Here is a 14,222-nt window from a genome sequence, read left to right as displayed (position 1 = left end):
CCAAGAACTTACTGTTTATATTTTCTTGTACACATTTTATGCTTTTTGGTCTCATGTTTAAGTTTTTAATAAGCATTTATTTATTTGTTTGTTTATGTATTTATTTAAAAAGATAGTGGTTCAGTTTCATTCTTGTATGTAGCTGTCCAGTTTTCCCAACACCATTTATTGAAGGAAATGTCTTTTCCCCGTTGTATACCCTTGTTTCCTTTTCCATAAATTAATTGACCATATATGCATTGGTTTATTTCTGGAGTCTCTATTCTATTCTATTGATCTATGTGACTGTTTCTATGTCAACACCATACTGTTTTGATTAGGATAGCTTTGTAGTATAATTTAAAATATGGAACTATGATATATCCAGCTTTGTTATTTTTTTCTTCACGTTGTGTTGTGTTTTGTTTTTTTGTGTGTGTGTGTGTGGTTTCTTACAAATTATAGGATTCTCTATCTATTTGAAAAATGACATTACTGTGTTGATTGGAACTGTGTTAAATTGGTAGGCTGTTTTGTGTATTACAGACGTTTTACAAATATTAATTCTTCTAATCCATGAGCACAGTATATCTTTCTATTTTTGTGTATCTTCTTGATTTCTTTCATCAATGTCTTATTGTTGCCAGAGTACATGTCTTTCAACTTTTTTGGTTAAATTAATTCCTAGGCTATCTATTCTTTCTGATTCAATTGTAAATGGAATTGTTTTCTTAATTTCTAATAGATTGTTGTTAGTATATATAAACACAACCAATTTCTGTGTGTTAACTTTGTATTTTGCAACTTTACTAAAAAAATTTATTAATACTGATAGTTTTATGGATAGTTCTATGATTTTTTTACTGGGTAACATATCATCTCAAAGTAGTGGCAGTTTTACTTCTTTTCCAATTTGGATAATTACTTTTGTTGCTTAATTGCTGTTGCTAGGACTTCCAAAACTATATTGAATGAAAGTGGAAAGAGTGGGCATTCTGTATTTTCCTGATCTTAGAGGAAAATCTTTCTCCTATTTACGGTTCAATTTGTTAACTGTTGGTTTCTCTTATATGTCCTTTATTATATTGAGGTACATTTCCTCTATACACATTTATTGAGAGTTTTATAAGAAATGGATGTTGAAGTTGATCAAGTGTTTTTTCTGCATGTCTTCAAATGATCCTGTTTTTAATGTTGGTGTATCATGTTTGATTTGCGGATGTTGAACCACCTGTGCATTCCTAGAATAAATCCCAGTTGATGAAGGTGTATGATTCTTTAAATTTACTGTTGAATTCATTTTGCTTATATTTTGTTAAGGTTTTTTGCATTTATGTTCACTAGGGGTATTGGCCCATGCATTTACTTTCTGTGGTGTTTTATTATTATTATTATTATTATTATTATTATTATATCAGACAGTAATGTTGGTCCCATAAAATGAATTTGGAAGCTGTATATCCTCTTTGATTACTTGGAATAATTTAAGAAAACTAGGTACTGACTCTTATTTAAAAGGTTGGTAAAGTTCGGGGCACCTGGATGACTCAATCAGTTTACATCTGACTCTGGATTTTGGCTCAGGTCATGATCTCACCATTTGGTTTGCTCTTCATTGGGTTCCACACTGACAGAAAGGGGCCTGCCTGGGATTCTCTCTCCCTCTCTCTCTCTGCCCCTCCCTGACTCAGGCACATGCATGCACACACATCTCTGTCTCTCAAAATAAATAAACTAAAAAAGAAGTTTGGTGATATTTACCTGTGAAACCATCTCATTCTGTATTTTTGTTTCTTGGGAGTTTTAAAGTGCTTATTCAATTTCATTACCTATAAACAATCTATTCAGATATTCTATTCCTTTGTGTTTTAGTCTTAGAAGGCTTTAGTTTTTTTTTGTTTTTGTTTTTTTAAATTTATCCATTTCTTTGTTTTCCAATCTTTTTGTATATAATTTCTTGTAATACTATTATTATTCAATGTATTTCTGTGGGTTCAGCTGTACCTTTTTAACTTCTCATTTCTTGTTTTTAATGTTTATTTTATTTTAGAGAGAGAAGAGACAGAGAGAGTATGTGAGTAGGAGAAGGGCAGAGAGAAAGGGAAACACAGAATCTGAGGCAGGCTCCAGGCTCTGAGCTGTCAGCACAGAGCCTGATGCAGGGTTCAAACTCACAAACCATGAGATCATGACCTAAGCCAAAGTTGGATGCTTCACTGACTGATCCACTCAGGTGCCCCTTCATTTCTCATTTCTGATTTTACTTATTTTAGCCCTTTTTTTCTTGATGAGTCTATCTAGAGGTCTACTGATTTTTTTTCATTGTATTAGTGGAATCATGATATATACAATAATCCCCCAAATAGTTGATGTATAGAATACATTTATATAGTAATATTATTCATATATGTAACTGGAATTAAGTTACTAAAATCTGAAATAGATTTATTTTATAACAATTTTTTATTTGAATATAGTTGATACACAATATTACATTATTTTCAAGTGTACAACATAGTAATTCAACTTCTTTAGGCACTATGCTATGCTCACCACAGTTATAGCTGCAATCTGTTACCACACAGTATTATTACAATATCATTGGCTATATTCCATATGCTGTACCTTTTATTCACATGAATTATTTATTCTATAACTGGAAGCCTGTTTCTCCCAGTCGCTTTCTTTCTGAAAAGACAAAAAAAACAAAAAACAAAAAAAAACCCATCAGTTTGTTTTTTATATTTATAGGCCTAAATCTGCTTTTTGTTTGTGTATTAATTTGTTTTGTTTTTTTTAGTTTTCACATATGAGTGAAATCATATGGTATTTGTCTTTCTCGGTCTGATTTATTTCACTCAGCATTATACTCTCCATGTTCATCCATGTGATCACAAATGGCAAGATTTCACTGTTTATATGCTGTATAATATCCCTGCAAGAGAGAGAGAGAGAGAGAGAGAGAGAGAGAGAGAGATTCCTTTTTCAATAATCTGTGGATAGACACTTATGTTCATTCCATATCTTACCTATTGCATATAATGTTGCAATAAACATAGGGCTAAATATTTATTTTCAAACTGATGTTTTCAGTTTCTTTGCATAAATACCCAACAGTGGAAATACTAGATCATATGTTATTTCTATTTTTAATTGTGTGAGAAACTTCCATAATGTTTTCCACACTGGCTGCATCAGTTTACATTCTCACCAATAATGCATGAGAGTCTTTTTCTCCACATCCTCACCAACACTTGCTATTCCTTGTATTTTTTATTTTAGCCATTCTGATGGGTATAAGGTGATTTATCATTGTGTTTCGATTCCATTTCCCTGATGATAAAGGATATTGAGAATTTTTTGGATGCCTTTTTGCCGTCTGTACATATTATATATGTATATATTATATATATTAACAAGGTTAAAATTATGTATATATATATATATATATATATATATATATATGTGTGTGTGTGTGTGTGTGTATATCATTTGCAAATATATTTTCCCATTCAGTAAATTACCTTTTTATTTTGTTGATGTCTTTCTTTGCTGTGCAAAATACTTTAATTTTGATGTAGTGCTAATAGTTTATTTTTGCTTTTGTTTCCTTTGCATTAAGGAACATATCTAGAAAAATGTTGCTGAGGCTAATGTCAGAGAAATTTCTACCTGCGTTCTATTATACGATTTTTAAGGTTTCAAGTCCCACACTTAGGTCTTTAATCCATTTTCAGTTTATTTTTGTGAATGATGTTATGAAGTGATCCAATTTCATTGATTTGCATATATCTGTCCAGTTTTCCCAACACCACTGATTGAAAAGACTGCCTTTTCCCCATTGTATATTCTTGCCTTCTGTGTTATAAATTGACTATATAAATGTGGGTTTATTTATGGGCTTTCTATTCTGTTTCATTGATCTATGTGTCTATTTTGTGCCAGGATCATACTGTTTTTATTACTACTGCTTTGTAGTATATCCTCAAATCCAGAATTTTGCTACTTCTAACTTTGTTCTTTTTTTTTTCTCAAGATAACCTTGGCTGTTTAGAGTCTTTGTGGTTCCATGCAAATTTTAGTATTATTTATTCTAGTTTTGTGAAAAAAAATCTGTATTTTGATAGGGATTACATTGCATTTGTTGATTGATTTGAGCAGGATGTACATTTTAATGATATTGATTACTCCAATACATAAATATGGAATACCTTTCCAATATTTTTCTGTCATATTCAATTTCTTTAATCAATGTTTCGTAGTTTTCAGAGTGCCGGTCTTTTACCTCCTTTGTTAATTTTATTCTTAGGTGTTTCATTGTTTTTAGTGCAATTGTAAATGGAATTGTTTTCCTGGTATCTTTTTCTGCTACTTTGTTTTTAGTGCATGAAAACACTACCAATTACTGAGTATTAATTTTGTATCATGCAACTTTATGGAATTCATTTATTATTCCAGTAGCTTTTTGTGGAGTCTTTAGGGTTTTCTATGTATAGGGTTATGTTATCTGCCAATAATGACAGTTTAACATCTTTACCAATATGGATGCTTGATTTCTCTCTTTCTTTTCTTTTCTGATTTCTGTGGCTAGGACTTCCACTACTATGTTTAATAAAAGTAGTGATAATGGAAATCTTTGTTTTGCTCCCGATCTTAAAGAAAGTGCTCCTGTTATTCACCATTGACCATTATGTTAGTTATGATTTTTTTTAATATATGGCTTTTATTTTGTTGAAGTATGTTCCCTCCCAACCCACTTTGTTAAGATTTTAATCATGGACAGATGTTAAATTTTGTCAAATGCTTTTTCTGCAGCTATTGAGATGATCAAATGATTTTTATCCTCCATTTTGTTAATATGGTGTATCACAGTAATTCATTTGCAAATACTGAACCATTCTTGCATCCTCAGAATAAATCCCACTTGATTGTAGTGAATAATCCTTTTAATGTAATGTTGAATGTAGTTTGATAATATTTTGCTGAGGTTTTTGCATCTATGTTCATCAGGGATATCAAACTGTACTCGCATTTTGTTTTTGTTTTTGCTTTGTGGTGTCTGGTTTTAGTATCAGGTTAATGCTGGCTTTGTAGAATGTATTTGGAAGTTTTTCTTCCTCTTATATTTTTTTTAATAGATTCAGGAATATAGGTATTAGTTCTTTAAATGTTTGGTAGAGTTGACCTGTGAATCTATCTGGTTCTGAACTTTTGTTTGTTGGGAGTATTTAAATTACCTATTCAATTTTGTTACTAGTAATTGGTCTGTGTAGATTTTCTACCTTATTTTTTTCTACCTTATTTTATTCCTTATTCAGTTTTGAAAGATTGTGTATTCTTAGGAATTCATCCATTTCTTCTAAGTTGTGCAGCTGGTTGGCATATTATTTTTCATAATATTCTTTTATAATCCTTTGTATTTCTGTGGTACCATGGCTTACTTTTCCTCTTTCATTTCTCCTTTTATTTATTTTGGTATTTTCTGGTTTTTTTTCTTGATGATTCTTCCTAAAGATTTATCAATTTTATGTATATTATTTAAAGAATCAGCTGTTGGTTTTCATTAAGTTATTCCTTTTGTTTTGTTTTGTTTTCTTTCCATGCATTTATCTATCCTCTCATCTTCATTGCTTTTCTCCATCTAGTCACCTGGGGCTTGCTTTATTATTTTTCTAGTTCCTCCGGTTGTATGGTTGGATTATTTATTTGTGCTTTTGAATTGGTTCACAAAATAGGCATGTATTGCTTATATTTCCTTTTTAGAACATCTTTTGCTGTTTCCCCAGCATTTTGAATCATGGCCTTTTCATTTTTATTTGTCTCCATGTATTTTTTCTTTCTTCTTTGTTTTCTTCATTGATCCATTCGTTGTTTAATAGCATGTTGTTTGTCCTCTACATGTTTCTGTTTTTTCCAGTTTATCTGTGTGTGTGTGTGTGTGTGTGTGTGTATGAGATCAATTTTTAGTTTCATACTGTCATGGTCAGAAAATATACATGGTATAATTTCAATCTTGATAAACTTGTTGCAGCTTGTTTCTTGGCCTAAAGTGTGATTTATTCTGGAGAATATTTCATGTGTACGTGGAAAGAATGTGTATCCTTTTGTGTGTGTGTGTATGTGTGTGTGGAATGTTCCCTAAATATCTTTAATCCATGTCATCTCATGAGTCATGCAAAGAGACTGTTTCCTTATTGTTTTTCTATGTGATCTATCCATTGATGTAAGTGGAGTGTTAAGGTCCTCTACTATTTTATTACCATCAAGTTTCCTATTTATGTCCGTTAACATTTGCTTTATGTATTTAGGTGTATTAATATTGGGTGTGTAGATATTTACAATTGTTATATATAATTCCCTTCTTTGTCACTTTTATGATTTTTTTTTTGGTTTAAAATCTATTTTTTTTTCTTATGTAAGTATTGGTGCCCTGGATTTATTTTCTGCTTCCTTTTTAAATTTTGAAAGTTTTTCCATCCCTTCACTTTTAGTCTGCCTGTGGTTTTAGGTCTGAGGTGACTCTCCTATAGACAGCACATATATGGGTCTTTTTTCTATTCCACTGAGATTTATTTACTTTTTGAAGAACCAGCTTTTATATTAATTGATTTTCACTTAGTCTCTATATCCTTTATTTCTGCTTTGATATTTATTGTTTCCTATTTGCTATTAACTTTGGGTTTTGTTTGTTTATTTTTTCTAGTTCCTTTGGGTGTTTTTAGATTGTTTTGGGACATTCTTTTGGGGGGTAGGCCTGTATTGCTATGAACTTCCCTCTTAGAACTGTTTTTGCTACACCCATTAATTTGGGAAATTGTGTTTTCATATTCATTCATTTGTCTCTAGCAATGTTTTTATTTTCTCTTTGATTTCTTCACTGACCCATTAATTGTTTAAGAGTATGCTGTTTAGTTTCTCCAGTTTTTTCCCCAATTTTCTCCTTGTAATTAATTTCTACCTTCTTACCCTTGTGATCAGAAAATATAGGTGATATGATTAAAATCTTTTTTAACTTTGTTGAGAATTTTTTTGTTGCTTAGCATGTTATCTCTTTGGAGTATGTCTCATATTTACTTAAAAAGAAATTGTATTCTTCAATGTTTGAATCAAATGTTCTTTATCAATCTATTAAGTCCCTCTGGGCAATGTGTCATTTCAGGCCAATACTTTCTTATTGATTTAATGCATGGATGAACTGTCCATTGATATAAGTGTGCAATTAAAGTATCTGATTACTGTATTACTGTAATTTCTTCCTCTATCTCTGTTAATGTATGCTTTATATGTTTAAGTGTTTCTATGTTGAGGGCACAAATATTTATGAATATTATATAGTTTTCTGAAATTGACTCCTTTATCATTGTGTAATGCCATTCTGGTGTTTTTTTTTAAGTTTTTATTTAAATTCTAGGGGCGCCTGGGTGGCTCAGTCGGTTAAGCGGCCGACTTCGGCTCAGGTCATGATCTCGCGGTCCGTGAGTTCGAGCCCCGCGTCAGGCTCTGTGCTGACAGCTCAGAGCCTGGAGCCTGTTTCGGATTCTGTGTCTCCCTCTCTCTGACCCTCCCCCGTTCATGCTTTGTCTCTCTCTGTCTCAAAAATAAAAACGTTAAAAAAAAATTAAAAAAATAAATAAATAAATTCTCTTAGTTACCATAGAGTGTAATATTAGTTTCAGGTGTACAATTTAGTGATTCAACACTTACATGCAACACTTGGTGCTCATCACATGTGAACTCCTTGATACCCATCACTTATTTAACCCATGCCCTCATCCACCTCCTTCTGCTAATGATCAGATATTTCTCTATAGTTAAGAGGCTGTTTTTTGATTTGGCCCCATCTCTCTCTTTTTTCCCCTTATACTCCTTTGTTTTGTTGCTTACATTCCACATATGAGTAAAATTATATGATATTTGTCTTTCTCTGACTTATTTTGCTTAGCACAGTACTCTATAGCTCCATCCATGTCATTGCAAATGGCAAGATTTCATTTTTTAAATTTATGACTAATACTCCATTTATACACACACACACACACACACACGCACACACACACACACACACACACCACTTCTTTATCCATTCACCAGCTGATGAACATTTGGGATGTTTCCATAATTTGGCTATTGTAGATAATGCTGCTATAAACATCGAGGTGCATGTATTCCTTTGAATTATTATTTTTGTATTCTTTGAGTAAATACCTAGTAGTGCAACTGATGATTCTTAAGATAGTTCTGCTTTTAACTTTTGAGGAACCCCCGTAGTGTTTTCCAGAGTGGCTTCACCAGCTTGCATTTCCATAAACAGTGCAAGAGGGTTCTTCATTCTCCACATCGTTACAAACACCTGTTGTTTCTTGTGTTTTAGGAATTCTGACAGGTGTGAGGTAATATCTTATTGTAGTTTTGATTTGTATTTCCCTTATTATCATCGATGCTGAATATCTTTTCATGTGTCTGTTGGCCACTTGTATGTCTTCTTGGGAAAAATGTCTATTCATATCTTCAGTCCATTTTTAATTGGATTATTCATTTGTGGGGTCTTTAGTTTTTATAACTTCTTTATATAATTTGTACAGTAACCCTTTATCAGATAGGTTATTTGCAACTATCTTCTCTCATTCTGTAGCTTGTCTTTTAGTTTTATTGATTGTATCTGCCATTGTGCAGAAGATTTTTATCTTGATGAAGTCACAATAGTTTAATTTTGCTTTTGTTTCCCTTACCTCAGGAGACAAATCTAGAAAGAAGTTACTATAGCCATGTCAAAGAGGTTACTGCCTGTGTCGTCTTCTGGATTTTTATGGTTTCCTGTCTCATATTTAGGTAGTTCATCCATTTGGAATTTATTTTTGTGTATAGTGTAAGAAAGTGGTCCTGTTTTATTCTTTTGCATGTTGCTGTCTAGTTTTCCCAACACCATTTGTTTAAAAGACTATCTTTCACCTATTGGATATTCTTTCTTGCTTTTTAAAACATTAATTGACCATGTATTTGTGTTTCCTTTCAGGGTTTCTATTCTGTTCTTTGATCTAGGTGTCCATTTTGTTCCAGTACCTTAGTATTTTGATCATTACAGCTTTATAATATAACTTGAATTATGGAATTGTGATGCCTACAGTTCTGCTATTCTTTTTCAAGGTTGCTTTGGCTATTCGGGGTCCTTTGAGCTTCCATAAAAAAATTAGGATTATATGTTCTAGCTCTATGAAAAATTCTGTTGGTATTTTGATAGGGATTTTATTATATGTGTAAATTGCTTTGTGTAGTATAGATAGTTTAGCAAAGTTTGTTCTTTCAATCCATGAGCATGGAATGCCTTTCCATTCCTTAGTGTCATCTTCAATTTCTTTCATCAGTGTTTTATAGTTTTCAGGTTTTCCTATGTATCTTATTGTTTTTTGGTGCAATTGTAAAAGGGATTGATTTTTAAAAATTTCTCTTTTTGCTGCTTCATTCTTGTTGCATGGAAATGCAACAGATTTCTATATTTGATTTAGTATCCTGTGCCTATACTGAATCTGTGAATTAGTTCTAGTAATGTTTTGAAGTCTCTCAGGTTTTCTATAGATTATCATGTCATATGGAAATAGGAAAGTAAAAGTTGTACTTCTTCCTTGCTGATTTGGATGCCTTTCATTTCTTTTTGTTTTCTGATTGTGGTGGCTAAGATTCCAGTACTATGTTAAGCAACAGTGGCAAGAGTGGACATCCCTGTCTTCTTTTTCCCTGTCGAGGGTGATATTAGTGATGGGTTTTTCACAGAGAGCCTTGATCATGTTGAGTTATATTCCCTCTAAACCTACTTTGTTGAGGGTTTTTGTCATAAATGGATGTTTTACGTTGTCAAATGCTTTTATGCATCTACTGAAATGATCATATGGTTCTTACCCTTTCCTTTATTCATGCAGTGTATTACATTGACTGATTTGCAAATATTGAAACACCCTTGCAACACAGGAGTAAATCCCACTTGATCTTGGTGAATAATTCTTTTAGTATATTATTGGATTCTGTTTGCTAGAATTTTATTTAGAAATTTTGCATCTATGTTCATCAGGGATAGTAGCCTGTAGTTCTCTTTTATAGTGGAGAATTTTATCTGGGTCTGGTATCAGGGTAATGCTGACCTCATAGAAGGAATTTGGAAGTTTTCCTTCTTCTTCTTCTTCTTCTTCTTCTTCTTCTTCTTCACCTAGTTTGGCATGAATAGCTATTGACTGTTTGTAAAATGTTTAGTAGAATTCACCTGTGAAGACATCTGGCCTTGAACTTTTTTTTTAATATGAAATTTATTGTCAAATTGGTGTTGTATGGAAACAACACCCAGTGCTCATCCCAACAGGTGACTTACTCAATTCCCATCACCCACCCTCCCTCCCTTCCACCCCCATCAACCCTCAGTTTATTCTCGGTTTTTAAGAGTCTCTTATGGTTTGGCTCTCTCCCTCTCTAACTTTTTTTTCCTTCCCCTCCCCCATGGTCTTCTGTTAAGTTTCTCAGGATCCACATAAGAGTGAAAACATATGGAATCTGTCTTTCTCTGTATGACTTATTTCACTTAGCATAACAGTCTCCAGTTCCATCCACGTTGCTACAAAATGGCCCTAGACTTTTGTATGTTGGGAGATTTTTGATTACTCATTCAATTTCTTTGCTGGTGATCAGTTTGCTCAAGTTTTAAATTTCTTCCTGTTTCAGTTTTTGTAGTTTATATGTTTCTAGGAATTTATTCATTTCTTCTAGGTTGTCCAATTTCTTGGCATATAGTATTACATAATATTATCTTTTAATTGTTCGCATTTATGTGGTGTCAGTTGTTATTTCTTTTTTCTACTTTTTGATTTTATATATTCGGGTCCTTTCTCTTTACTTTTTGATAAATCTGGCTAGAAGTTTATCAATTTTATTAATTTTTTCAAGTACTGGTTCCTGGTCTCATTTATCTCTTCTATTGGTTTTTGTTTGTTTGTTTGTTTGTTTGTTTTAGTTTCTATTTTATGTATTTCTGCTCTAATCTTTATTATTTTCTTCCTCCTGCTAGCTTTAAGCTTGGTTGTTGCTTTTCCTAGCTTCTGTTGGTGTAAGGTTAAGTTGTTTATTTGATATTTTTGCTTCTTGAGGAAGGCCTGTATTGCTATATATTCACCTGTTTTGAGCATTTTGCTACATCCCAAAAGTTTTGGACCAATGTGTTTTCACTTCCATTTGTTTCCATGTATTTTTTTCTTTGTTGATTTCCTGAGTGACCCATTCATTGTTTTGTAACATGTTCTTTAACCTCCATGTGTTTGTCATCTTTACAGTGTGTGTGTGTGTGTGTGTGTGTGTGTGTGTGTGTGTGTGTGTTAGACTTCTGGTATCATAGCATTGTGGTCAGAAAAGTTGCATATGATTTCAACCTTTTTGTTTTTGTTGAAGCCAGTTTTGTGTCCTAACATGTGATATATTCTGGAGAATGTTCCATATACACTTGAAAAAATATGTATTCTGCTGTTTTAAGAAGGAATTATATGGGTATATCTGTAAAGTACCTCTGGCCATGTGCCATTTTTCCTTGCTTATTTTCTGTTTAGATGATCTGTCCTTTGATGTAAGTGGGTTGTTAAGGTGCCCTGCTATTATTGTGTTATTATCAATGAATTCTTATATGGTTGTTAATAATTATTTTATATGTATTTTTATATGTATTTTACTGTTTTAAGAAGGAATGTTATGGCTGTATCTGTTAAGTACCTCTGGCTCAATACCATTTTTTCCTTGCCTATTTTCTGCTTAGATGATCTGTCCTTTGATGTAAGTGAGTTATTAAGATCCCCTGATATTATTGTGTTATTTTATTATCAATTAATTCTTATATGTTTGTTATTAATTATTTTATATATTTGGATGCTCTCCTGTTGGGAGCATACTTTCATTTCCATATCCCATTGCATTGTCACCTTTATGATTATTTAATGCCCTTCTTTGTCTCTAGTTAGAGTCTTTGTTTTAAAATCTAGTTTACATGATATAAATATGGCTATTCCATACTTCTTTTGCCATCCATTTGCATGGTAAGTGTTTCTTTCCCCTCACTTTCAGTCTGCAGGTGTCTTTAGGTCTATTAATGCATCTATTGTAGGCAGGGTTTTGTTTTTGTTTTTGTTTTTGTCTATTCTGACACCCTATTTCTTTTTACTGGAGTGTTTGGTCCATTACATTCAGAGTAATTACTGATAAATATGTATTTATGTCATTGTATTACTTGCCTTGACATTGTTTGCGGAGACTTTCTTTGTTCCTTTCCTGTATTCTCAATTTTGAACGTTCCTTTCCACTCAGTGAGTCCCCTTTAATATTTCCTGCAGGGCTGGTTTAGTGGTCATTAACTCCTTTAGGCTTTCTGTTTTTTGTTTCTGTTTTTCTGTGTTTTTGTTTGTTTGTTTGTTTGTTTGTGTGTGTGTGTGTGTTTTATTGTTTGTTTTTGTTTTTTTGTCTGGGAAACTCTTTATCTCTCCTTTTATTCTGAATGATAGCCTTGCTGGATAGAGTATTATTGGCTACATATACTTCCCATTTAGCAAATTGAACATATCATGCCATTTCCTTCTGTCTTGCCATGTTTCTGTTGAGAAATCTCCAGCTAGCCTTATGGGTCTTATCTTGTAAGTTAAGGATTTGTTTTGTCTTCCTGATTTTAAGAATTTTTATCTTTATCACTATATTTTACAATATATGTCTTGGTATTGGCCTGCTTTTGTTTATTTTAGTGGGAGTTCTATATGACTTTTGGATCTGGTTGCCTGTTTCTTTCCCCGGATTAGGGAAGTTTTCAGCTATTATTTTCTCAAATAAATTTTTGCCCTCTTTTCTCTTTCTCCTTCTTCTGGGACTCCTATAATAAAAATGTTATTATCTTAAAAGGAGTCACTGAGTTCCTTAAGTCTATTCTCTTCTTCCATAATTATTCTTTGTTTTTTTCACCTTCATTATTTTCCATCTTTTTGCTTTCTAGTCCACTAATTCATTCCTCTGCTTCTTCAAATCTCATTTATTTTATATTTATTTTTTAACTGATCGTATTTTAACTCTTTTATCTCTGTGGTAAGTTTCCCTCTGATGTCTTCCATTCTTTTTTCAAACTCATCAAGTATCCTTCTGATTTTTCCTTTAGATATTCCATCAGACATGTTACTTATAGCTGCCTTGCTTACATCTCTGAGCATGGCCATATATTGTTCTTTCATTTTGGATGAATTCTTCCATCTTGGCATATTGACTAAGTCTCTGCCTTCTTCTCTGTGTTAAAAAAGCACATTATGTATCTGCTTCTGAGAATAATGGTTTTATGAGGAAGAGGTCGGGTAGTTTCCAGGGCCTGGAGCTTCAGGGAGTGCCTCTGGTGTGTGCGGTGTGCACTCTGCTGTTGTGTTTTGGCTTCTCTATCCTTTAGGCCAGTCATTTGCAGAGGCTCCCCTTGACTGCAGTGGGCTGTGTTTGGTTCTTGAATGTAGTGAGTTGTAACTATGTGTGCTCTGGTCTGCTTGTTAAATGATATCTAATACTACTTCCACTAGAACTCGAGCCCTGCAGCACTCTCTTGTTGGGAGATGTGTTGTGGGCAGGGATTTCTGGTGGTTTTCTGAGGAAGGTGCCTACTATGCTGGGACTGAGATAAACTTGACTGAGAAAGGTATTCCTGCCTGAGGGCAGGAGAGTCAGGCTTGGTTTAAGCAAATTAGACAGCCTGTGTTGGTGCTACACCACTTCCCATAGGTGGCCCTGTGTTTATGCTGAAGGGCAAGAGAGGGAAATGGCACTGGCCATCTCCTTTGTCTCCAGAGAGGAGTCTCCATGGACACTGCCTCTCAGGGATGGGCTTCAAGAAGAGTTAATAATCTTTTCCATGTGTGCCCCAGGAATTTTTCAAAAATCTGTTTCCAGACGATTCCTCAGGTTGTTTGCATGCCTTCTCTCTGGGCACAAGGCAGTGCCATCCAAGCTCTATCCCAACCAAGCAAGCTGACTTTTAACTCCAGGTTTTAATCCCCACTGTTTGCATGAACTAATGAAAGTCAGCCCTCTTATATCCCCCAGCCAATGTCTTTGGGAAATGCTGTCATTATGCATTCCCCTGTGTGCTCTACTGTCTCACCCTTGTCCATGATCATTGCCCCTTGCCTTCCACCGACCACATGGTCTGTTTCTCTCCTAAACAATGTCTCTATACTTACTGCCCTCTTCAATCTTATCTCCCT

The sequence above is a fragment of the Panthera pardus genome, unplaced genomic scaffold (genome assembly GCF_024362965.1).
Source record: "Panthera pardus isolate Hobbes unplaced genomic scaffold, ASM2436296v1 HiC_scaffold_27, whole genome shotgun sequence".
Classification (NCBI taxonomy): Eukaryota; Metazoa; Chordata; class Mammalia; order Carnivora; family Felidae; genus Panthera; species Panthera pardus.
Note: the sequence above shows the minus strand (reverse complement) of the source record.